This window comes from Nycticebus coucang, chromosome 14, assembly GCF_027406575.1.
Source record: "Nycticebus coucang isolate mNycCou1 chromosome 14, mNycCou1.pri, whole genome shotgun sequence".
NCBI classification, from domain to species: Eukaryota; Metazoa; Chordata; class Mammalia; order Primates; family Lorisidae; genus Nycticebus; species Nycticebus coucang.
Genome location: NC_069793.1, coordinates 14,013,805 through 14,040,620, shown reverse-complemented (window position 1 = coordinate 14,040,620; position 26,816 = coordinate 14,013,805). Strand labels below are relative to the sequence as shown.

General features: G+C 40.1%; 1 pseudogene; it reads right to left on the bottom strand.

Moving 5' to 3' along the window:
- Nucleotides 1-4,833: 4,833 nt before the first annotated feature.
- The window catches only part of LOC128564611 (glycine N-acyltransferase-like), a 30,088-nt pseudogene continuing 8,105 nt past the window's right edge, over nucleotides 4,834-26,816 (bottom strand).

The window sequence follows — 26,816 nt, the reverse complement described above, 5'->3', positions numbered from 1 at the left end:
TGGAAATTCAGCCTAGTGCTCCCTCTACACATTAACTGAAAAATGGGCAAAGTCATTGGGCAAAATTGCTATGAATGGCAGTCTGTTTATCTGTATACAAGAAATATAATTTTTTTCTACTCCCTTTGTAACTCAGTGTTTCCATGTCTGGGAATCTATTCAAAAGAAATGATTCAAAGGAAGAGAAAAATATTCATATTCGAAGCAGTTAAGAGTGGCACAAGTTGTGGTGGACCCTGCATGTCTTTCTGCAACAGAGAAATGTTGTGAGAGGTGTGGTTAGCTGGCAGCCTCCAGGGCTGCCCATTTGGGATATGTCATTGCCTTTAGGCCAAGTCTATACTCCCTCAGGCTGCTTCTAGAGGACTTAGAGGGTCTCTCTCAGAAAATGAGCTTTCAGCTAAAACTTGAAGGATAGATGGGACTTAGACTAAGAGTGAATAGCATAATGTTCCAGTGCAGAAGATTATAAGCAGAATTTCACCTCACCTTGGTTACCAAAGGTCATGTTCACATCAGATGCAACAATTTCCCACAAAGGACCCCAAACGTGTCCTTGAATCTGCACATGTTGCTGCCAGCTGATGGGTCTTTGGCAAGCTACAAACATTTTATAAGTACCCTGGGTCCTTATCCAGTTAAGTGTTGGTGTAGGGATCAAAGTTATTTGTCATCTTGGTGGGTTGGGAAAAGAAAAGAAAAATGAATGGACTTCAAACACTAGGGAATCTAGGCAAACAGAAAACCAGTTCCTCTCAGTTTTGAAATAAATATCACAGAAGAATGAGCTCAAGTCCCGAAAGAGAACAGTCACTCCTACTTATTGTTACGGCTGGATGATGGCTCTGCTAAAATTAAGGCACCTATCCTCCAGTACCCGGAGCTTTAGCCTCTGGTTTACAGGGAAGATAGTAAAAAAAAAGAACCTGAAGCAACCCAAAGAATAGGGATTTTCCAACAGTGGGAAATGTCAAGTCTCCATCTTTTTTATGGCTAATAGTATTCCATGGTATGGAGGTAAAACACATAGTAAAGTATCACAAAAATGGAAAAGCAAGTACCAATGTACAGCAATGCTAATATGAAACTGATAGATAAAGTATATCCCACATGAGAGGAAAAACACAATTAAATTCAAGTGGGGGGGAGGGTGGAGGAAGGGAAGGAGAAAGGGAAAGAGGGGGGAATTGGTAAATTTTCACGTAATGTGCACAATGTAATGGCACACTCCCTGAGTGAAGGGCTCAACTACAACTTGAAGTATACCTAAGAAATGTAAACATTGTAATATAGTCATTTATACCCTCATATCAATCCGAAATTAAGAAAAAAAGAACACTAGAAGAGTCCATCTGATCATTGTATGGCTGTGGATCAATCTTGAAATAAATTCATAGACTGCTAGGGTTGGAGTCTTAGAACCCTAGTTCAATGGTTTTCTCCTGTTCTTTTGGGAGTAAGTAAATAAATCTATTGCACATCTTATTTATTTCAACTGCCTTATTCTAACATTTAAAATGAATTTTAATTGTAGTAAAATATACATAAAGTTTACCACCTTGACCCATTTTAGATATGCAGTTCTACATTCACATTTTGTGCAATCTCCCAAACACATTTTATCTGGTAAAACTAAAATTCTATACTCATAAAACAACAACTCTCCACTTCCCCTTCCCTCTACCCCTTGGCAATCATCATTTCTATCTTTATGAATTTGATGACTCTAGGCACCTTATGTAAGTGGAATCACACAATATTTGTCTTTTGTGATTGGCTTATTTCAGTTAGCATAATGTCCTCTAGGTTCATCCATGTTGTAACATTTGTCAGAATTTTCTTCCCTTTTATGGTTCTCACAGACTCAAGGTGAAGGGATGGAAAAAGTTCCATGGAAGTGGAAACCAAAAGATAAAATAGACTTAAGATCAGCAATAGTAAGGAAAGACAAAGATGACCATTATATCATGGTAAAGGGAGCAATTTAACAAAAAGTCATAACAATCCTAAATATTTATGCACCTAATACAGGAGTGCTGATCACGAAGCAAATTTTATTAGAACTAAGCAAGAAGATAACTGGCAGCATTATAATTTCTGGGGACTTAAACACTCCACTGACAGAATTAGACAGATAATCCAAGCAGAAAATAATGAAGGAAACACTAGACTTTAATGGGACTCTAGAACAAATGGACCTAACAGACATTTACAAAATATTTTACCCCCAAACAACTGAATATACATTCTTCTCATGAACACTTGGAACATTCACCAAAATTGATCACATGTTAGACTAGAAATATGTTTCTCAACAAATTCAGGAAAATAGAAATCATACCATGTATCTTTTCATACCACAGTGGAATAAAACTAGAAATCAAATCAACTAGAAGAGAAACACTCAATTCTACACAAAGTTAAGGAAATTAAATAACCTGTTGCTGAAAACTTATTGGGTCAATTATACAATTAAGATAGAAATCAAAAGATATCTATAAACTGAATGACAAAAGGGACATAAGCTTTTAATATCTATGGATTCAGCAAAAGTTGTCCTAAGGGGAAAATTCATAGACTTAAATGCCTATATCAAACAGACAGAAAGATCACCAAATAACAATCTAATGACACATCACATGAACTAGAAAAAGAAAAGCAATCTATATCCAAGGCAGCAAAAGAAAAGAAATAACTAAGGTTAGAGAAGAACTAAATGAAATAAAAAACAAAAAGATACAAAGAATCAATAAGACAAAAATTGGATCTTGAAAAGATAAACAACATTGAAAGCCCTCTTGCCAGATTAAATAGGAATAGAAGAGAAAGGACCTACATAAACTCAATTTAAAATGGAAAAGGAGATATTACAACTGATACCACAGAAATACAAAGCATTATCTGTGAATACTATAAAATCTCAATGCACACAAACTGAAAAATGCAGAGGAAATGGATAAATTCCTGGAAACATACACCTTCCCAAGACTCAATCAGGAAGAAATAGTACACCTGAACAGACCAATAACAAGTAGCAAGATTGAAGCAGTAACAAAAGAATCTTCAAGAGAAAAAAAAAAAAATCTAGACCAGATGGATTCACAGCCAAATTCTACCAGATCTACAAAGGAAAACTAGTACCCATACCATAGAGATAGTTCAAAACATTGAAAAGGAGGGAATCTGCCTGAGTTCATTCTATAAAGCCAGTATTGCCTTGATATCAAACCTAAGAGAAGACATAACAAAAAAGAAAACAAAAGACCAATGTCCCTTGTGAATATAGATGCAAAATCCTCAATAAAATACTTACAAACTGAATTCACCAGAACATCCAAAAAGTAATCAACTGTGACCAGATGGGCTTTATCCCAAGAATGCAGGATGGTTCAGCACATGTATATCAATAAATGTGATTCACCACATAATCAGAAGCAAAGTCAAAGACCATATAATCATCTAAATAGATGCAAAAATAAAAAAAAAATTGATAAAATCCAGAACCTTTTCATGACAAAAATCTTCAACAACCTAGGTATAAAAGGAACCTATTTCAAAGTTATAGAAGTCCTAATTGACAAACCCTCAGCCAAAATCACAACGAATAGGGAAAAATTGAAAGCATTTCCCTTAAGAACTGGAACTTGTTCCAGTTCTTAAGGACCTGTTCTGTTCATCATATTGCTGCAAGTCCTAACCAGAGCAATTAGGCAAGAGAAAGAAATAAAGGATATCCAGATTGGGAAAGAACAGATGAAACTATCACCTTTTTGCTGACGATATGATCTTATATCTAGAAAACCCAAAGACTTCACCAAAAAGACTTCTAGAACTGATAAATTCATCAAAGTCTCAGGTTACAAAATCAGTGTATACAAATCTGTAACATTCCTAAACACCAGTAACAGTCAAATTAAGAATCAAATCAAAAACTCAACACCATTCACAATAGCTAAAAAGAAAATAAAATGCCTAGGAGTATCCTTAACCCAGGAGGTGAATGATCTCTACAAAGATAACTGAGAAACACTAAAGACAGAAACTGTAGAGGACATAAACAAATGGAAACACATACCATGTTCATGGATTGGCAGGATCAACCTTGTCAAAATGTGTAGAAAAATAGATACATAAATTCATGGAACAGAGACACTCCCAAACAAAATCACAGACCTATAGCCTACTGATCTTCCACAAAGTCTACAAAACCTTACTCTGAAGAAAGGATGCCCTATTCCACAAAGAATGGTGGGAAAATTGGATAGTTATACTCCAAAAAAGGAAACCAAACTTCTATTTCTTTTCTTCTTTTATTTATTTATTTATTTTTTGCAGTTTTTAGCCAGGGCCAGGTTTGAACCCACCACCTCCAGTATATGGGGCTGGCGCCCTACTCCTTTGAGGCACAGGCACCACCCTGAACTTCTATTTCTTAATGTATGTCAGAGTCTTTAAGACTCACTGCCTAAAGCTTTAAGATGCTTCTCGTCTGCTCTTAGATGTTTCTGTGATTATTCTTTTTCCTGTGAGATATGAGATAAAGTAGAACTCTATTATCTTTTTGCTTCAGATACAAAAACAGGTACAGGTGCCCTGTGGGAAGCTAAACAACACAGTTCCAGTGCATGGGGACTGGGCTGTGCTCCCCTGTGAGAAATCATTCAGTGCAGGAACCATGTGGTCCTGTTGACCACCATCACATTGCTTCCCCAGAGCCCAGAGAATGCCCCTCCTTTACGGCTAATCACAATTTATTCTTTCTTTTCATCCACCATCCACTACTCCAGTTATATGCCCAGGCCGACCCAATGCAGCCTTATGTTCAGGCTGTGCTCACAGAGGCACACAGTTCCACTGGTTCCAGCCTCCTGAGATGGGAATATAATGCAGATTCTGAGCCATTTTTTGTATATCTTTGTTATTGTCATCTACATGAGCATAGAGGGGAAAGCCAAGTCTGTTCATTGTCCACCCCTGGAAATAGACAGTGTAGGAGACAAGGCCATGGAACCGGTTCTCTGGCATGGTGCCTGCCATTTGCATTTCTCCAGTCTGGTCCATTAGGCTCCAGGACACAGGGGTCCCCTCAGGCCCCAGCAGACAGGTGCTAGAGAAGGCCTGGATACAGCGTTCAATAAATCTCTGGCTTCTCTCATTGCCTCCCAAAGACCAAAACTTAATTCATCAAGGCAGCATGTGTAATATCCAGGGATGAGAGTTTAAACATCTCTTGGTTGCTATGGAGAGTCCAAAAAGAAAACAACATCCGTGAATATGGAAGTTTATATTTTCCTTACCTCTATTGTCCCTCTATTGTCTTTAGAGTGGACAGAAAATAGCAAATGCAAAGTCTTAGGTTAAGAAGACTTTGTGAAGTGGTGAACAAAATGAAGGCCAGTGTTGTTGGGGGAAGTGAGCAGGAAGGGCAGGAAAGGGGCAAGTGGGAGCCAGAGAGCTGATTTGTTTTAGATGAGAAGGGAAATAGTGGAATCTTCTAAGGAGGGAAGAAGAATGGTCTGAGTTATAATTTTGAAAAAGATTATTCTTACTGCTTTGTAGAACATTGATTGCAGAAAGAGAGTAAAAACAGGGAGAGAAGCTGGGAGCTATTTCTGTAGTAGGAGGTGTGCGTCAGCGGAGTGACTTTTATCCCACTCCCATGGGTTTGCCACCACTGGGTGATAAAGTCTATGATCCATCAGGGAAGGAGCCAGTTTCTTGGCTGTCTCAGACATTACATAGAGAATGTATTGTGTTCATTTGAGTTTGAAAGATTTAGTGGCGGCAAGATTTTCTATCATGTCATTCAAGCTGGGCTGTGAACCTAGGGGCCATCACAGGAAAGATGTCATAGTTTGGATATATTCATGGGAGAAGCTGTCCAGTGGACTAGGAAGTGTCTTAATTTAGATTCATAAACCCTTGGTTCTGGGCTTGGTGCTGCCGCTGTGCAACCTGAGTCAAAATTTGTGTAATTATTTCCTATTTTACTTATATGAAAACATGTGCAGAGACGAATTCATTCATGGTCATGTCTTTAGTGTACATTCCTTGGGATGGTCCCTTCATGCACTTCTTCTGACCTTGGGCATTTAACTTGCTTTCTCCATAGGTAAGAGCATTTTGAACTTATGCCTTGAGACGTTCCCTTTCTTTTTTGCTCCTGGTTATCTTAAGACCAACACTATAAAAACAGGCCTAGGTCATCCTGCTGGAAATGTGTGTTCCTCTCATGCTGTCACCACAGTCACCAGTTGGCACTACTGACAACCAGAACCATCATCCAAGCCAGTGAGTGAGGCAGAGCAACCAGCCTAAGTCCACCAATCACTCGATTCCAGCTCTGTGGGCAAACCCAGATGAGTCAGGCAGAAGACTGACATGCAAAGCACAGTACAAATTGTTCACTCACAGAATTATGAGGTTTGCTGTGCAGCCAATGTAAACAGACACATCCTGGTTTAGGCCAAGTGCTTCCTATCCACAATTTAATTTGATCTTCTCAGTGTACTGTGTTTTATGCACTATTATTATCCTCATTTTTATGTATAAAGAACGTGATCTCAGACAGAGTAAGTCACTTGACTAGGATCACACCAGGAAATGATAGGCAGATGTTGTCCTAGGGAGTCTGACTTCAGTGGGCATGCCGGTAACCAAGGCAGTTGTCCTTGGAGACCTGGGAGCTGTTCTGTGGCACATGAGCTGTCACTCTGAGCCCAGGAATAGAAGGTCAGGCTCTACTCTGGTATCCAATCTCCATAAGTGTTCTAGGTGCCAAGGAATTATACTATGGTTTCCTATATGAAGCCCATTCCTTGCAAGCTTTAAGATTTGCTTTGTTTCCCCCTTTACAGGTAAACTTACAGCTGTGTCAACAATTAGACACCAGGTTCTGGGGCTTGGAAGAAGGAGACACGCGTCCATGAAGACTCACATGCTCAGGACACAGAAGTGAGTCTGCACAGAACCCATTTCTCTTACTTACTTTGAATTTGTAAATGCTACTTCCAATTGATGACTTCTAGTGAACAAAGGAATTCTTGGCAGTTTTGGGGATTTTGGCTTAGATTTGATAAGTATTGGTATAGTGATCGAGATCATCTATCATATCCTGTTATTACTTGGAAAAGGAGAATGAAACACATCCCTTATTTATGTGATTGTAATGCTGTTTTTTAGAATTTCATTATAGTGTGATATTTTTAGGTGAGAAAATATTATTTTATTGATGTATTACAGTTTATAACTGGATCATTTAATTATGAGACAAAGATCAGAGATTCAAGCATTCAATATATGGCAGAAAATTCCAGAACAGAATTGTTTTCTATGAATATATTACATTAAAATTTCAAGTCAAATACACAATTAATTATTTAGAAAGCATTCCTCTATACCTCCGTCATCTTCAACAGGAGGAAGAGAACAACAATTAGCAAGGAAAAGCTTTTGTGGAAAGAATAAATTTTACTATAGTCCAAATACCTGCGAGGCACAAAAAGTGTGACTACGACAATACTGAGTTTGATACAGATAGCTCCTGATTAAAATCTCGTCTATATGTAGTGATACCAAAGAAGATGAAAATCAATTGGAAATGTCTTCTGTCAAAAATACTATGGTTAAACATACTGTAATTCCACACAAAAATGTCACTTATTCACAAAATTCTCCTTAAATGATTTTTAAAATGATGCAATTAATTGGAGGAAGAAGGCAGAAGAAAATACCACTACAACTAATATAGAATTAGAAATTTCAAAAAAACAGTGGGAGCATGTTGCAGAAAAATGTACTTACAGCACAGCAATGATACCAGTGACCCCTTTGTTGCTCACGGTCATGTTTAAAAGAAAAGTAGTTTTCTTTCAGTTCAGTTTTTTTTAATGTAAATTTATTTATTTTCTATAAACTTTACTAAATTACTGTATCTTTAATTGATAAATAAAAGGTTACATGCTTATATGTACCATGTACAACATATTGTATTGAAATATGTATAAATCATGAAATGGCTAAATCCCATACTAAGAACCTGGAGTACATAGAGTCCACATAGACACAGGAGAACGCGGGAAGACAATTGCCACATGTTGTCACTTGTATGAGAAGTGTAAAAGAAGTTGAGCTCAGAAATACAGAGTAGTATGGTGGTTACCAGGGGCTGGGTTGGTGGAGAGGGTAGGGGAATTGAGATGTTGGTAAGGTCGGGTATACAAGGTTTCAGTTAGACAGGAAGAGTTCAAGAGGAATATGGGATAGCATGGTGACTGTAGTTAACAGCAATGTATTGTATTCTTGAAAATTGCTAAAGAATACATTTTACCTTCTTACCACAAAAACGGTAAACATGTATTGTTTAAATTTTAATCATTTTATGTGTATTAAAGGTATAGTATTCATGTTTTTTTGATTTTTCAAAATAAGCTTATGTGAACTTTTACCTTGAATATATTAAATATTTAGTTTCACTAACTCGTCAGTCTTTCCTCACAATAGAAAGCCTACCATCATTATTTTGCTATTTATACTCACTGTGACTCATTGTCCTGTTTCATACCTTCATATTTTCACCATGCCTATTTTATCTGGTCGGGATGTCCCCTTTTCCTTTTCATTCTGACAAAAATATATTTATTTACAAAATCTGAATGAGATGAGACTTCACCAAGAAACATCTTTAACTTTATTTAGTATCTTCCCATTTCTACTTCTGTCATTTAATCAGGTGTCACTTGGATTATTTCTGTATCTCAGACATCTGTTGTCCTTGCATACTTCACACTGAGCTGTGATTTGTCTGTTTGTCTGTCTTTTCAGACTTGTTGACCATCACTATGATTTATTTCCTTGCTTTACCATATTGACAAATACATGGTCAGGGTACAGGATTCCCCCATTCTGGGCTGGACAGAGACCCCCATTTTCTCGGCCTGAGCAAACACACTTTCCCCCCCCCAAACCACACTCTCTGATCACAAGCAGGATTTCATTTGGATGGCCCCTCCTGGAGTGTAAAGCTAATACTCTGCTGCTATTCCTGAAGCAGGAACTATGAGGACCTCATTCATTGCTAATCAACATGACAGGGACAGTTTTTATCTGTCAAATCCTCACCAAGTGTGATTTTTACTCCTAAAATCTCCCTGCTTGCATGTGGTATATGAACTCCCTGACAAAAGGTCTATTGGGGTCTTCCCTTTTGAGAATTTCCCCGTCTGTTGCAGAAGGCTTTGTTGGCCTTCTCTCTATGTACTTCTCTGTAAAATAAATTTGTCCTGTTACATACTCACACAGTCTGGGGTTTCACTCTTGAATCTCCAAGACCAAGGACTCATCACAGAAAAAATACTGGTAAAAGTAGCCTAAAGCCAATATGAACATAAAAGAATATTCACATTCACATGTCTTACCTGCTTCTGAGGGCAGACAACCACTGTATTAAAATCAGGCCACTTGTCCACCAGGGCCTTCAGCTTGAATGGGTTTCCCTGTCTTATGTGGAAGACAGTCCAATAAACCTGCAGGATTCCAAGCAAGTGAGAAGGTCAGCTTGTGAGGAAAGGACGGCACTCTACCAAGGGTGATAAAGTGAGACTCTGTCTCAAAAAAAGAAATGTTATTCTTTAATGTAGAATTATTATATTTTTCCATACAATCTTCTGTTTCTACACATAGAAACCTACAATTTCACAAAAATGAAAGCACTGACACTTGCTGTTTTTTCCACCAAACATTTTGTGGGCCAATTTCTGTTTGTAGACATAAAAATCAATTTTTAATTATTTTTAGTGAATGAGCAAATTCTATTATATGAATGTATCATGGTTCATTTATTCATTTGCCAACTGATGGCTATTACTGCTGTTTTCAATTTTTCACTTAAACAATTATTTATTGAATATATTTGCATAGGAAACTTTTTATATTTATTTTTTATTTTTATTCTTTATTAAATCATAGCTGTGTACATTGATATGATCATGGGGCATCATTCACTAGCTTCACAGACCGTTTGACACACTTTCATCACACTGGTTAATATATGCATAGGAAACTTTTCAGGGGCACCTGATCATTTCTTAAAATACTCATCCAGAATGGTAAATGCTGTTTCCAATGTTATAGATGTGTTTAAAGCTCTTTAATGTACAATTGTGCATTACCCTTTGGAGAGAGAGCTTAAATGTATTCCCACCAGTCGGTGGAGGCTACAGTGTAATGAGTAGGAGAAGGAGCTTGGGGTCCCCCCTCGTGGGTTCCACCTTGGCTCCTACCTTGCCATATTGGACAAATGATGGAGATAAGAGTGAAAGAGAGCAGAGGGGCTGAGAATGAATGAGGGCAAACCTATGAAGACAAGTGTCCTTATGTTTGAGGACTGTTGAATCCATTAATGGATGTTAGCATCGACCTCATGACAGTTGTGAAGATGAAGCTTCAGCAGATTCCAGCATGGACTATGTCAATGAAAAGATCAAAAAGATGGCGTACACTTTAATGTTTTAAATTATGAGTAGGTGATGACCAAGGATTATATCAGTGCCTTTCCCTCCTGCTGTCCTGACCCCAAAGCAGCTACTGACCTTAGATCAGGGAGAAAGAGAAAGAAAATAAAATCTCCTTAAGCTGACTTGAATCTATTTGAATTTATGCCATTTTAGTCATGAGTGGAAGTTTGATATAGAAATTCAGTAAATTTGGGGCAAAATATAGAGGTTCTTTTTAACACATTTGTTCCTGGAGCCCGTTAAAATGTATTTACACTATATTATAATCCATGGTAAAATCTGAAAATACATGGAAATGTTATTCTTTCTTATCGCCATAGCCTAATGAATCAAAATTATTTTTATTCCGCTGAACTCAAAATATATTAATTAGGACATGGTAAGGCAGCTACTATTAGTTGAATCAACAGGAGTGGACACCTGAAATAAGTTGTGTTCAATATCTAATATTTGGAAGAATGAATGGACAGTTTCTCACCTAGCTCTCCTGTGAGTTCTAGGTTATACCTCCATTAGAAGTGCTTGGTACACAAATATCTAGATTTATATTAAGGGAAAATATGTATATTTCATATGCGCTCAAAAAATAGGAATGCTGTGGGTTTTTTGTTTTTTATGAATGTCGAGAAGCTAAGAGGACCATCTTATCTCACCACAGACATGCATCATTAAAGGACCTTTGGGAATCACCAAGAGCTTTTCAAAATGTTTGGGGTCCTGGCAGCACCTGTGGCTCAAAGGAGTAGGGTGCCGGCCCCATAAGTCAGAGGTAGCGGGTTCGAACCCAGCCCCGGCCGAAAACTGCAACAACATCAACAAAAATGTTTGGGGTTCACTCAAGACAAAGAAGAAAGAGAAATTTAAATCACAAAATTCTATATCAATTATATAGATTGAAGAAAACATTTTAGCCTGGAGAATTTTAATAAGTAGCCACTTATCATAAAAGTATCTCAAGCAAGTGTCTAGAGAGAGTCCAACTGATTGTAACTTTTAAGAAAAATTCACTGTTTCCCTGAGTGGGTGTTAATAACTTAAGGGTTGTCATGTGAGGACAGCTAAAAGTTAGCTTAACCTGATGAAGGTTAGGAGTCTCCTGAGACAGGTGACTTTTGTTTTAGATTAGTTGATATGAAGTCTTTTTTTTTAAGTGAAAACTGAAGGAAAGTACTACCAAATCCAAAAGGGGGGGGTGGAACCAGCCATGTAACAGCACCTCTCGCCCCCTACCATGAGAATGTGACCTGTAGCAGCACCTCTCGCCCCCTACCATGAGAATGTGACCTGTAGCAGCACCTCTCGCCCCCTATCATGAGAATGTGACCTTTTGTAACTGTTCCAGGAGATAGCCCCGAGCTGAAGCAGATAAAAGGGCTAAGCAAATGTTTAACTGTTAATCTTGTCTTAAGACAGTTAAGTAATGAACCAGAGTTCTTCTTATCTAGAAAGCCCCTGCTATGTCTGCTACCCCTCCCTACTTTGTGGTTAAAGCCCCTGCCATGTCTGCTACCCCTCCCTACTTTGTGGTTTTTGCCTTTATAAGCTTGTAAAACCTGCTGTTCGGGGCTTGACTCCTCTGCTCCTGAGAGAGTTACGAGCTAAGCCCCAGCATGCTGGAATAAAACCCTCTTGCTGATTGCATCAAGTGCCGTCTCTTGCGGTTGATTGGGGTCATCGTAGTCCAGGACAGAGTGGGGGTCTTGTCCCAAGTCTTTCAAAACCAGGGTTAGATGTGTCATTAATTTAGTTCTAATTAATTAAATAAAACCATATGTTCTACATAGAACAGGGGGCCAGTATTTTCTCATTCATAGTTAAAGAAGGGAATAATGAAATCTGCTAGGAATGAGTAAGTTGAATGAGTTTATCTGAAATGTGTGCATTTTTAAGGAATATATTATAAAATAATGCATATCTATAAATGATGGTCTTTTAAATAGATACATACATATTCACACACACACACACACACACAAATGCACTTATATGCCCCTGGAGTGGACTATATCTCTTTGGTTGCAAACAAATAATACAAGCAAGGATTTGATTCTATCATTAGAGCTGCCCTTACATAGTTTTGTATGTAGGCATGAGATGGTGGGCAAAAGGGAAACTCAGCCCACCAGCACTGATATCCACCCCCTTTCCCAACACTGGGGAAAGTAAAAACAAGAAGGATGAAGTAATGGGGCAAAGAATAGGAAAACAGGACGAGGCTTCCTTGGTGGCGCCACTGGCACCTTAGGGTCCTGCTGACTCCATTGTTCTAAAAAATACTTTTCTTGCTGAACCAGTTGACCAGTAACTGTTTTTAACTGTAAGTGCCATAAATTTGCTTTTGTACATATCAGTTGTATTGTTTTTTAGTCTGCATAAATTACCCTATAAAAACTCTGTCCCCAAGCTGGTCACCGCTGCTCCTCTGACTTAAGAGGGCAGTCAGGCTGGTCGGTCTTAATAAAAGACTCCTATTGGCTTATTCAGTTTGTCTGGTGGTCTCATCTCGAGCACCATAAAAGGCATTTACACATGTATGCTTTACTGAATTATGAGATTTCTCATTAATTGTAGCAGGTTAAGGGGCATACTGGGATCCCGTTCTCAAATAGCTTGATATGCAATAAGTTCACAGCAATTCAGAAATTTAAATTGAAATAGAAATTGAACTGTTACTAACTTTAAAAAAAAAAGGCTTATGATAGTTAACCTTTCTCCCAGCAAATGTTCATTTAGAGTAAACAAATTAAATATACAGTCCCAGCCAGCTTTAGAGGACAGCTCTGGGCAAATGTCTAATTTTTTATGGAATGTTTCTTGGAAAGAAACAAGGAAATAAGTTTTAAGTCAGCACAACACAAAAGGCAGTGTTTGGACTCAGGCATACCCATGTTCTTACCATAGGGTTGCAATTCACTATTTGTGAGACACTGAGCAAACCACTTAACGGAGTCACTATTTTCCCATTAATAACATGGGCATAATAACAAATAAATGAGAGGAACCTGGCATGGCGCCTGGCTGAACACAGGTGCTGCATAAATGCTGGTCTGTTTGTGTCTTTCCCAGCAAGTTTCTCTTCTCTCCTCCCCTCAGACTTTTCTACAGTCACCTTTAGGGACGCAGGGAGGCTCTTCCTCAAGGCTTCCTCCAGTGTCTGCAGCACCTTGGCCCCTTGCAGCAGTGACATTGTGGAGGGTCCCTTCGCCTAGAGAGATAAGCAACCAGCATGAGCAGTGAGAAGAGCGGGAGGGGACTCAGAAACGAGTGGCGAGGTCTGTGTGAATGGCCAGCTCTGTCTTCAGTGTCTCTTCCCTGAAGTCCTCTCCAACTCCAAGGAGAAAGGAGACTGGAAGAAAATACAGGGACTCTTCCACTAATAAGCTATGTGACTTCGGGAAAGTTACTTTTCTCTCTGTGCCTAGGTTTTCCCCTGTCCGGGTCCCACTCTGAGAGCAGCATCCTCTGAGACCTGTGGAAACTGGCGGCAATTGACTGAAGAAACATAGAGTTAGAAGACAAGAGACATGGAGTAGAATTAAAAGTGGGAGCTCAGGGGTCCATTGCCGGTTGTGGGATCCAGCAATGGCCCAGAGTGTTTACTCCATTCTGATTTTATTGAAGTCTGTTTGCCCGGAGGGTAAGATGAGGAAGGGAACAAAGATGTCAGCAGTTTCTCAAATTGATGTATCAGCTTCTATTGGTATTATAATTAACCTTAAGGGTAGCCTTCAATAATCTGAAATCTGAGCCTCCAAGCACAAGTGCTCCATTTACCCACTTGCTTTCAGAAAGTAGCCAAGTCTCTCTTCATTCATTTATTAGTTCAGAGCAGAAACCTGCAAGAATTTTTTTCCTGGTCCTTGACAAACTGTCATTTATAGAGTAAGTGCCAGATATGTTTCTTAAGTTGAAGTCACTCCTTTGCCTTGGGCATATTTGCCTGCATGTTCTGACTCAGTAACTCAGAATAGGAATTTTGATTTGCATCACCTAAGAGGATGGGGTTTCCCAAAGCAGTGATCTTCATTTAAAAAAAAATAAATTTTCTTGTGTTATTTCAGGCATATAACATGATGCTAGGGATACATTTAGATAGAAAAAAGGCTGTCCCACTGTGAAACAAATGAATAACTCCAACATCTTATGCAGGTACCCGCTTTTTATGGTGAGAGCAGCTGAGACCTACTGAGTTACCATGAATCCCATAGCCAGTACAAGTTTATCACCTACAGTTCTCATGTTTCCATTAGATCTCTAGACTTGCTCATCCGACATATGTGCTACTTTGAGTCACCTCAGTAGTTGCCTTCACACCAGTCTCTGCTGATGTCCCTAGGAACGACCGACGGACAGCAGGATCTGGGCAATGACATTTTCTCCCGACACAGTCAAGTACAGCAGGGGCTTGCAGAGCCAGTCTCCCGAAGATATTGCTGAGCTGAGGCTGGTAATACGGACCTTGTACTATGTTGGTAAAATATTCTGGTTGTCAGCCCCAGTGGAATCCAACCTTTCCCCTTGTGTTCTCATGTTGATGGAGTTGGCTTTGCCAAATTAGGAGGCTATCAATGTGCTCCCTGAGTTTCTCTGAGCAGAACACCACACTGCTCTTTACACCCACAGCTCCTGCCATTGTGCACAAACCAAAGCTGTGTGAAGCCGACAGAGCAGGTGCTGGAAGGAGGCTCAGATGATGTGGCCATTGCCTTTCCTGCCCTTCCCATTCTCAAGTGCCCAAAGTAGAAACAAGACAGTGTGGAAGACATGGATGAGGTCTGATTAACAGAATTTAATCTCTTTTCTTCTGTATATACAAAAGAGAATATTACTTACATGGGAGGATGGAAGCGGTTAGGATCCTCCTGATTTTCAAATAAGTTGTTTCCTCTCCCCTGCTCATTGTGAAGCTTCAGGGAAGCATCTCAACAATGATTCAGTGTGGGAACATTTTAGTTTCACTTTTATAGAGAAGGGAACTGAATTAGTTAAGCATTAAGCCCAGAGACTTTTCACCCTAGTCTTCACTACTCCATATGATACTTGGTCTACTATCCTCAGAAAAGAAAGGAAGGTTCATGGCAGAGATATTTCTAGGCTCAACCTCACTATGTGAAACAGCAAAGAAGGGATATTTGACATTCTCCAGGTCCTTATCTTTATCACCTTGTCCCGAAGTTAGTCAAAAGCTTCATCGTGGAGGGAAGAAGAAGCACAATAACCAGAGGAGCAGAGACAGAAGAGGCTTGAGTCGAGACAGAGGGACAAACAGCTTGTGTGTTTCTTCGCTCAATGGACCAGCACAGTGCGAGTTTGCTCTTATTTTTCTCAGACCTCGCAAGGAATCCTGCCCCTCCTAGAACATTAATTATCAATCTTTTCTCCTTGGGTCATAGTCATTTTAATTATAAGTTACTCCATCTCCAAGGTCAAAGTCCACGGAGATTGTTCTGTCGCTATTAACAGTGAGTCCGTGACTCCATCGAAATTCATATTTCACAAAGGCTGACTGCAGCTAATGAGTGAATGATCCTCTTCATACCCCAGATACCTCAATCTCAGAAAGCTGACCCCTCCCCTCCTGCTCCGCTGCCTCCTTCGCTCACACTCACTCAGCCAGGCAAAAGACCACAATTCAAGGGTGTCTGCTGCTCCGGTATCTTGGACTAGTCTCTTTACCCCTCTGAGTTGCTGCCCCAGGTGTAAAAGATACAAAGGGAAATGTTTAGAAGCACCTTCCTTAGTCTTAGCCTTCTAAGTGTTTCCCTCTGGGGTTCTGGCTGAGGGGCTGGCTATAATGACAGGGGAGCACAGCACAGGGAGTTGCAGCGAGGGTGATAACAGGGTTTGGATTTTAACTGTATCACTTACCTGTTGTGTGACTTCAGCAAATTATTTCCCCTCTCCTTGCCTCCACTTATGCATCAATAAAGGGAAATGAATAATAGTACTTCCTTTCTAGGGATTTGAGGAAAAATTATGTGCTGTTAATGCCACAGCTGAGATAGTCTGTGTGTCCTTTCTGAGCTGAGGAGGCCCTGCCCTTAATTGGAGTTGCCTTCTGCTCCCAGATCCCTAATGAATTCCAGAACACATATGATTTTGCAGTTCATTAGCCTGGTCTCATCACTAGGGTGGGATCAATCCTTTTTCCAGCTTTATAAATCCTGAATATAAGAAGAATTGAGATGGTCTTTTCTCTATCCATGCATAGTTATACTCGCTTGGACCGTAATTGTTAGACAAGTTCCTGACATATGTGGTAAGCACCTAGAAATGTTATATTAAATAAATAATGATATGCTAAGTGCATTATGTATATGCACACGTGTACATAAAACATTTAGTAGAATAACTTTCTCCACCTAACTTTCCAGGTCTAGTCCCTTTTCATACTCATTAAACAATGGAGAAAAAACATTTTTTTTTTAATTTTCCATGTGATTCTGCTGCAGAAATGTGTGTACCTCATTTCACATAAAAAAGACTCTCATTAAATCCTTTAATTCATTAATCTCAAAAAACTCAGTTGGAGTTTTTAGAGTAGTGTGTACTATAAGCCAGTACATACACATACATACCTACATTATAGTGTGAGATGAAGCCGTTGTGTACACGTGCAACCTAAGTCACAGTGTGAGACAAAGTCAGTGCATACACACACAAACCTACGGACATGGTTTGAGAGGAAGCCAGGGCATAAATGTGCATATTATGTTAGAGTGTGAGACACAGCGAGCGTGTACCTTCACTTACCTACATCACAGTGTAAGATGAAGCTTGCCTCAGTCATAGTTTCTGCTACCCAAACAATCAATATATGTGGTAAAAAATTATCAAAATATAGCTGTACAAGCTGGGCAGGGTGGCCCATGCCTGTAGTCTCTGCCATTGAAGCAGAAGGTTCCCAAGAGCCCCAGGAGCATAAGGCCAGCCTGGGCAACATAGTGAGACATGGCCTCTAAAAATAAAAGATAAACATATACCCAAACAGTCAAATACTAACACATGCCTTGGTAACAGATAAGGGGAGTTAAAGCAAATCATCTGCATATTCTCAGGAGATGACATTGAAGTGTAAGAAAAGTGAGAGCCAGTAATTTAGGTGTAAGTTAAAAGATAAAACCAGGCTTATTTCACAATGTTCAAAAATGTTTCCCTCCTACATTGGGGAGAAAGAGTTGTCAATTTTGAAAGTCAGGTAACACTGTCCCTAAATCTACTATGTTTTGAACACTTGTAGGTGGAAAGGAACACTGAATATCTGGAAGGGAAGTTTATTACTCGGGGCATTCCGGGCTGCTGATGTGAAAGCAGGGTGCAGTCTCTCTCATCCTGGTGAGGCAGGTCCGATGTGCTCAGAGTGGCACTTCCTTGGCAGCCCTGTTTCTCACCTCTATGGAAGCCAACCTCCCTCAGCCTCGTCTCTGTGGCAGATAGGATATCACAGAGTGTTCTTCACCTGTTTACCTGGTGCCTGTACAGCCGTTTTATCTCAGACAGAGAAATAACTTGTGTTTGCTTCCCCATCCTGATAGCTGGGAAAGAATTTTCCTTGAATCTCAGATGGGAATATTGGCTTTTGAGTTGGTTGTGACACAAGTTAGAATGTTCGAGAACTATTGGGATGAAATTATTGTATTTTGCAATGTAAGAAGAACATGAGATTTGGTATGGGGAAGGGATTAACTGCTATGGTTTACACAATGTTGGTTTGTTCCCTCCAAATCTCATATTGACATTTGATGCCCAGTGTTGGAGGTGGGGATGGATAGAGGTGTTTGGATCATAGGGGTGGACACTCATGAGGGGCTTAGTGCAGGCCCTGCGGCAGGAATACAGTTCTCCCTCTATTAGTTCCCAGGAGAACTGATTGTTCAAAGGAGCTCTCCCCTCTCTCTCTTCCTCTTTTTCACCACGTGATCTCTACACACCAGCTCCGCTTTCCCTTCTGCCATGAGTAGAAGCAACCTGAAGCTCTTATCAGGGTCAGCTGCTGGCACCATGCTTCTTATACAGCCTGCAGAATCATGAGCCAAATAAACCTCTTTTCTTCATAAATTATCCAACCTTGGGAATTCCCTTATAGCAAGACAAATAGACTAAACAACTATGAGCCTCTCAGCTGTGGAGCACACTTCCTAATATTGGACAGCATCCTACCCTTCTCCAGGCGTAGAGGACCTGACTTTATGTGACCCTTCTCCAGCAACAGTGAGTCTTTACTTGCACCTTGAGAGTGGCAGGGTTAATTGCTGCTCCACCAGCAACGTAAGGGTTTTACTTCATAGGAGAAGCTCCAGGCTCGGGTTGGCTTTCGTGTTTTTCCCACAGTGACATTTACTGCAAATCCAAGGGTGCTTTCTGGTTTTCTGTTTGTCTCAGTCTCTCCTATTGGACCCTGGAAAAGTCTGTGAGTAGGTGGGACTCCTCTGTGTCTGCAGGTCCCAGGGATGCTTTATGGTCATGCTAGCTCACGTTCAGCCTTCAGCAATTCAATACAAGTTTATTTGACTTTTATTTATCTGCTTGTATGGAAGCCTCTGCTCTCCCTCCCCTCTGGCACAAGTTAGAAAGTTCGTGTCATCTGTATACGTATACGCAGCATATGCAGATGTGTATCCACAAATCAGTAACCTTTGTATACCCCAATAACAGCCAAGTTGAGAAGCAAATCAAACACAATTCCCTTCACAGTCGCTTCAAAGAAAATGAAATACCTAGGAATATGCCTAACAAAAGAGGTAAAGGATTGCTACAAAAAGAATTATGAAAATATATCATAGAAGACTTTAACGAATGGAAGAACATACCATGCTCTTGGCTGAAAAGAATCAACATTGTTAAAATGTCTATACCACCCAAAGCAATCTACAGATTCAATACGATCCCCATTAAAATACTAACATCATAATTTGAAGAACTGGAAAAAATACTTTTTCATTCAGTGTGGAACTAGAAAACATCTTGTATAGCCACAGTAATTCTAAGTAATAAAAACAAAGCCAGAGGCATCACTCTACCAGACTTTAGGTTATATTACAAGTCCACAATGATCAAAACAACATGGTATTGGCACAAAAAAAGAGACATAGACATATGGAACTTAACAGAGAACCAAGAGATGAAACAAATCTCTTACAGCCAAACAAAAGCATGAACTGGGGAAAAGAATCCCCATTCAATAAAGGGTGCTGGGAGAACTGGATAACCACATGTAAAAGACTGAAACTAAACCAAAACCTTTCACTACTAACAAAAATTGACTTAAGATGGATAAAAGATTTAATCTAGAACATGAAATGATAAAAATCATAGAAGAAAGTATGGGGAAAACTTGATGAAAACTCTTGATGATGTCGGCTTGGAGAAACATTTTATGAAGAATACTTCATTGGCAATTACAACAGCGGCTAAAATAAACAAATGGGAATTAGTTAAACTGAAAAGCTTATGTAAAGCTAAAGACAACAATTAAAGCAAATAGTCTTCAGAATGGGAAAATATATTTGTATTTACAAATCTGATAAAGGGTTGATAACTAGAATCTATAGAGAACACAAAGTAATCAACAAAAAAGGAGCAATTTCCTCCGTCCCTGGGCAAGAGACAGGAGCAGAACCTTCTTTACAGATGAATGGCTAACAAACATATGACAAAATGGTTATTGTCTCTAATCATCAGAGAAATACAAATCGAAACCACCCTGATCTGTCACTTAACTCTAGTGAGAATGGTCCACATCACAAAGTCCCAATGTTGCAGATGCTGGAGCAGGTGAGCAGAGAAGGCAACACTTTTCCGTTGTTGGTAGGACAGCCTCTTTGGAAAGAAGTATGGAGAATCCTCCAAGAACCCAAATTAGACCTTCCATTGGATCTTGCAATTCCATTAATGGGCATCTACCCAGAAGCAAAAATATCATTTTATCATAAGGACATTTGCACTAGATTTTTTATTGCAGCTCAATTTACAACTGCCAAGATGTGGAAATAACCTAAAGGCCCATCAACTCAGGAATGGATTAACAAACTGTGGTGTATGAATACCATGGAATACTGTTCAGCCTTAAAAAAGATTGACACTTTGCATCTTTTGTATTAACCTGCATGGAATTGAAACATATTATTCCTAAATATCAAGAGAATGGAAAAGCAAGTATCCAATGTACTCAATAGTAATATGAAGCCAGTAGACATCTAATACATTCCCACATAAGAGAAAAAAAATCAATTCAATTCAAGCTAGGGGCAGGGGGGAAGAGGGACAAAACTACAAGGGGGACGCTACCTAACAAATGCAAACATTGTATGCTAGTTGTTTATATGCTCACATTAACCTGAAATTAAAAAAAAAAAGTTAGTATATCCTTTCTTAGCTCAGAAAAGTCTGCCCCTTTCTGGAGTTCAGGCTATTTGCTTCTGTGCCCTCAGATTCCTTATGAATTCCAGAACAAGTATGATTTTGAGGTTTATCTGGCCTTGTTTCATTGTTAAGCTGGGATCAATGTTTTTTTCCAGTGTTTTAAATTTTATTTTTATTTATTTTATTTTATTTATTTATTTTGAGACAGAGTCTCACTATGTCGCCCTGGGTAGAGTGCCGTGGCGACACAGCTCACAGGAACCTCAAACTCTTGGGCTTAAGCAATTCTTTTGCCTCAGCCTGCCAAAGTAGCTGGGATTGCAGGTGCCCACCACAACGCTGGTTATTTTTTGGTTGTAGTTGTCATTGTTGTTTGGCAGGCCCAGGCTGGGTTCAAACTCACCAGCTCCAGTGTATGTGGCTAGCGCCTTAGCCGCTGAGCTACAGGCACCGAGCCCAGTGTTTTAAATTTTAGGTAGAACAGAATTGAGGTTTCATTTCTTAATTGAAGTGTACATTTTACAAAAGAAATTAAGTCTGTTCTGTTACTCATAAATAGACTATATAACTTAAACTGATTGTTTTGGAGTACAAGGGGCAAGTTATGATCTGAGTTATTTTGTTACCTACATTATAGAATAAAAATGACATGACTTTTCTACATAATCATGTTTTATAGGTTGATCCCGTGAGCCCCAAACATTATCCAGGCTTTCTACACTGCCAGGATAATCCTTTTGGGACCTCTATCCTTAGGAAAAGTCCATTTTCTGCCTCTTTACTAGAGTTGAAACAAACCTGGGTTAATGGTGTCACCTAGAACTGAAAAAGAGACAGAGGCCCAGCAGTAGAGATTTTCTACACCAATAATATGTTCAATAAAAACCAAACCAACCTGAACTGAGTGTTGGGGGGCCTAACACAGCCACACACAAATCCTTTCCCCTCCTTCTCCTCCTAAGATAAGGACACATAGGATCCCCAGAATTTCATGTCAGAGGACCCTAACCTTCTAGGCAAGCTGTGAAATTTGCCCACCCCTTCTGGCCCCTCTAATTGCCCCCAGGCACAGATGCCACAGCTACACTGCCCAGGTCGTTGACCCTCCTCTCTTTTCAATAAACCTGGCCTGAACTTCTCCGCTCTCCTGCAGTCTGGTCTCTGAGATGCCACTTGTAAACCTCTCACAGAGGACACTGGAAGAAGTAGTTACTATTTCAATGTGGAAACATAGACATATTCTCAGGAGAAACAACAGCAAACAGAGAACCATGACCTTCCTGGCTCAGGTCTGTGGAGATGACCAGTATCCTGGAGGCTGGGAGCCTGGTGGAACTTATGATGTTCCCAACTCAGGGGTGGCAGCAACCTCTGCACTCATGTGGGTAGAGAATCTCTCCAACAGCTCAGGAGCCCACTGATCGTCAAAGGGAGAAACAATCAGTCCACTTACCCTTCTCACTGGCCTCCAAGCCTTCAGGGGTTTATCTCTGTGATCTCTGCCAACAGCCTTCTCCTTCCTGTGCTGCTCCACAGCTTCTTTCCATGGGAGTCTCCTGAAGGTTCTGGCCCCTTGTCTCAGACCTACACATGATCCATGTTTGTCTGTCCATTTGTGCTCTTTCATCTAAAATTCCTTTTTCTTACTGAGATGCTCTGGCAATTGGTGTCTCTGGTTGCTCTTTTTCAAAGCTGTATCTACACAGAGAGGGTCCCAGGAAATAACAAGAAGCAGCAGACTTTCCAGAAAATGCTATTGCCTTTACCCTGGCATGTACAGCTAGGATTTACAGAATGTGCTTAGGTACATTTTTTTTTTTGTGGGGGGAGACAAAGGCTCATGCTATTGCCCTCAGCAGAGTGCCATGGCATGGTAGCTCACAGCAACCTTAAACTCCTGGACTCAGTGATTCTCTTGCCTCAACCTCCCAGATAGCTGGGACTACAGGCGCCTGCCACAAGGCCTGGCTATTTTTAGAGATGGAGTCTTGCTCTTGCTCAGGCTGGTCTTGTCCTCCTGAGCTCAGGTGATCCACCTGCCCTGGCCTCCCAGAATGCTGGGATAACAGGTATGAACCACCACACCCAGACTTAGGTAAATTTCTTTAAACAAAATACAAAGAAAAAGATCTTATTGTGGCCCTTGCTCTTTAAGGTGTGGGGGGCACCCTGTTAACTTGTGTGGGTTTCCAAGTCCCTTTTTCCTGTTTGGGGAGCTGGTTCTACCAGTTTGGGAGACTGACTATATGTGTCCTCTGCACTTTTCTTTCTGGAACTCCTGTTTGCTCTCTGTTCTGCCTTCAGGAGACCAGCAGACCAGGCATGAAGGAAGACGCAATTGTGCGGGCAAAACACCTTTCCCCAACCTGCCTTTGCCAGTTAGAAGCAACAGAAGTAAGATGCCAGCTAGAGGTATTAGGTGATCATTTTGGCAAAGTCACAGCTGTTTGCTCATACATTTGCAGAGCAGAAACCTTTGCAGATGGAGTGTCTGAAGACTCTTCCCCATTACCCATAACTGTGTGCTCTCCCTTGCCTTTGGCAGCTTCAGTACAACCATATATCCCAATAAATAGTAGCTGAGGGACTTTGAATGTCTCTCTGTTAGTTACATAACTCCTAAATGGTAGGGACAGGATTTTATTTCAGAGTCCTTTTATTTTAAAGTACCCTACGTGCCTGCTCTACCATCCTCAAACAAGAATATACTTTCCTACCTGGAATGGATGAGTTAATAAAAAATTATTTATAGTTTCAATTCTGTTATGTGAAATAACCAAAAATGGAAGTTTGCCCCTTCCCTGGTATTTAAATCTGTTAATTCTTTTTTTATTTTCCATTAATATTCTCATTATGGAGGAAAGAAGAAAAAGCTTTAATTAGAGGAGGAACCCAGGAAGCTCATTAAGCCCACATACGGGCAACAGGCACTGTTTTGCTGTAAGTTTTCTTTATACTCTCAAACTCCCCTGGTTCTAAAATAGTCAGAAAAGTGCATTATGTTTCTGGAAAGGTTTATAAATAAAGGTTTGTTGGAACACAGCCACACCATTTATTTACATGTTATATACATCTATTCAACATGGTGTGACCCACAAATCTAAAATATTTAGGATCTGACCCAGCCCTGGCCAAAACTGCAAAAAAAAAAAAAAAAAAAAAAAAACTTTGCCTACTCCTACTTGAGAATATTAACTGTCAAACTTTCCTCCTGTAGTTTAGTCCTTGCTGTGGATTAACCATTGTCCTTTTCCAAAGAAGGCGGCCAATGAGACAGTCCCTATATTATAATCCTTTTGCTTTTAAAGAGCTTCTGTTTGTTGTGCAAAGGGCTTATTCTGTACCACAGCCTCTGATCCTCCTGTGCCTCTGATCTTGGGTACTCCACCACTACCCCTTCACCCATACTATCTGTACTCTCTATACTCAGCCACAAAATGAAGGATCTCCGCTGGATTTGCTGTATAAAGATTCAGATGTTCTCTATTTTCTTTTGATGCTGGATAAGTAACTTAAATCTCTCTCTCTTTTTTTTTTTTTTTTGTAGAGACAGAGTCTCACTTTATGGCCCTCGGTAGAGTGCCGTGGCGTCACACAGCTCACAGCAACCTCCAACTCCTGGGCTTAAGCGATTCTCTTGCCTCAGCCTCCCGAGTAGCTGGGACTACAGGCGCCCGCCACAACGCCCGGCTATTTTTTGGTTGCAGTTTTGGACGGGGCCGGGTTTGAACCCGCCACCCTCGGTATATGGGGCCGGCGCCTTACCGACTGAGCCACAGGCGCCACCCCTTTTTTTTTTTTTTGTAGAGACAGAGTTCACTTTATTGCCCTCGGTAGAGTGCCATGGCGTCACACAGCTCACAGCAACCTCCAACTCCTGGGCTTAGGCGATTCTCCTGCCTCAGCCTCCCAAATAGATGGGACTACAGGCGCCCGCCACAATGCCTGGCTATTTTTTGGTTGCAGTTTGGCCGGGGCTAGGTTTGAACCTGCCACCCTCGGCATATGAGGCTGGCGCCCTGCTCACTGAGCCACAGGCGCCGCCTGTAACGTAAATCTCTTATATCTTTGTTTAATTTCTGTTTAGAGGATCTGTCCAGCTCTGTAAGAGGAGTGTTAAAGTCCCCTGTTATTAGGGTATTATTGGATATCATATTGCACAGACTGAGTAAGGTCTGTTTCAAGAATCTGGGAACATTTAAATTGGGTGCACAAATATTTGAATTGAAACGTCTTCTTGTGTTTTTCCTTTGACCAATATAAAGTGACCATCTTTGTCTTTTTTCACTTTAGTTGCTTTAAATCCACATGTATCTGAAAACAAGATTGCAACTCTTTTCTTCTGAATTCCATTTGCCTGAAAAATTGTCTTCCAATCCTTAACTCGGAGTTTGAATTTGTCTTTTGAAGCTAGGTGTATTTCCTGCAAACAGCAAATGGATGGCTTGTGTTTTTTAATCCATTCAGCCAATCTATGCCTCTTCAGTGGGGAATTCAAGCCATTAACATTTATTGAGATAATTGTTAAGTATGGTAGTGTTCTAGTTGTCTTATTTTGTGAGAGTCCATTGCTTAGTTTTATCTTTTACATCAGTGTGGAAGTTAGGTTCTGTCCTTTAATTGCTGAGTTCTTACTTTGCTGTTGATCCATTGTGATGGTCAGTGTGCAGAACAGGTTGAAGTATTTCCTGTAGAGCTGGTCTTGTTGTGGCGAATTTCCTCAATGTTTGTATATCAGTAAATGATTTGATTTCTCTGTCGATTTTAAAGCTTAGCTTAGCACGATATAGAATTCTGGGCTGGAAATTGTTCTAAGTAGATTAAAGGTAGATGACCGTTGTCTTCTTGCGTGGAAAGTTTCATTAGACAAGTCTGCAGTCACCCTGATGGATTTGCCCCTGTAGGTCAAGTGGCGCTTACTCCTGGCAGCTTGAAGAATCTTTTCTTTTGTCTTGAATTTAGACAGGTTCATCATAACGTGTCTTGGAGAAGCTCGGTTAGAGTTGAGGTGACCTGGGGTCCGATATCCCTCTGAAAGGAGTGTGTCAGAATCTTTGGTGATATTTGGGAAATTTTCATTTTTAATATTCTGTAGTATGGCTTCCACTCTCCTGGAACATTCTTCTTCCCCTTCTGAAATACCTATAACTTGTATGTTTGAATGCTTCATAGTGTCCCATAATTCTGTCAGTGAACGTTCCGCTTTGTCTCTCTTCTTTTCTGCCTCTTTAACTATCTGAGTTATCTGAAGAGCTTTCTCCTCTACCTCCGAAATTCTTTCTTCTGCATTGTTGTTGATACTTTCTATTGCGTCCTTTTTTTTTTTTTTTTTTGCAGTTTTTGGCCGGGGCTGGATTTGAACCCACCACCTCCGGCATATGGGGCCAGCGCCCTACTCTGTTGAGCCACAGGCACCATCCTATTGCATCTTTAAGTTCCCTAATTGACTGCTTCAGTTCCTTCAGCTCTGCTATATCCTTTCTATATTCTTCATAGTGTTCATGTCTTATTTGATTCTGTTTCGGATTTCCTTTTGGTTATATTCCACTTTATCAGCAGTTTCCTTCATTTTTCCATCATTTCCTTCATTGTTTTCATCATCTGTATTCTAAATTCCCTTTCTTTCATTTCTAACATTTCTTTATGGTGGAATCCTCTGCAGTAGCTACCTCACAGTCCCTTGGGGGTGTTGCTCTGAACTGGTTTTTCATGTTGCCAGGATTTTTCTGCTGATTCTTCCTCATGAGTGATTTCTTTTATCTGTTTCCTTGCCCTAATTTTCCTTTCACTTCCTCTTGCTCTTTAAGTTTCCATGCCTCTAGACTAGGGTTTTGATGAGTCTTTTTGGTGCAGGACCAGAAGGATCAGAAGGTTGAAGAGTAAGAAGGTGAAAAAGAAAGAAAAAAAGAAAAGAGAGAAAGGAGAGGGGGTAGGTAAAAG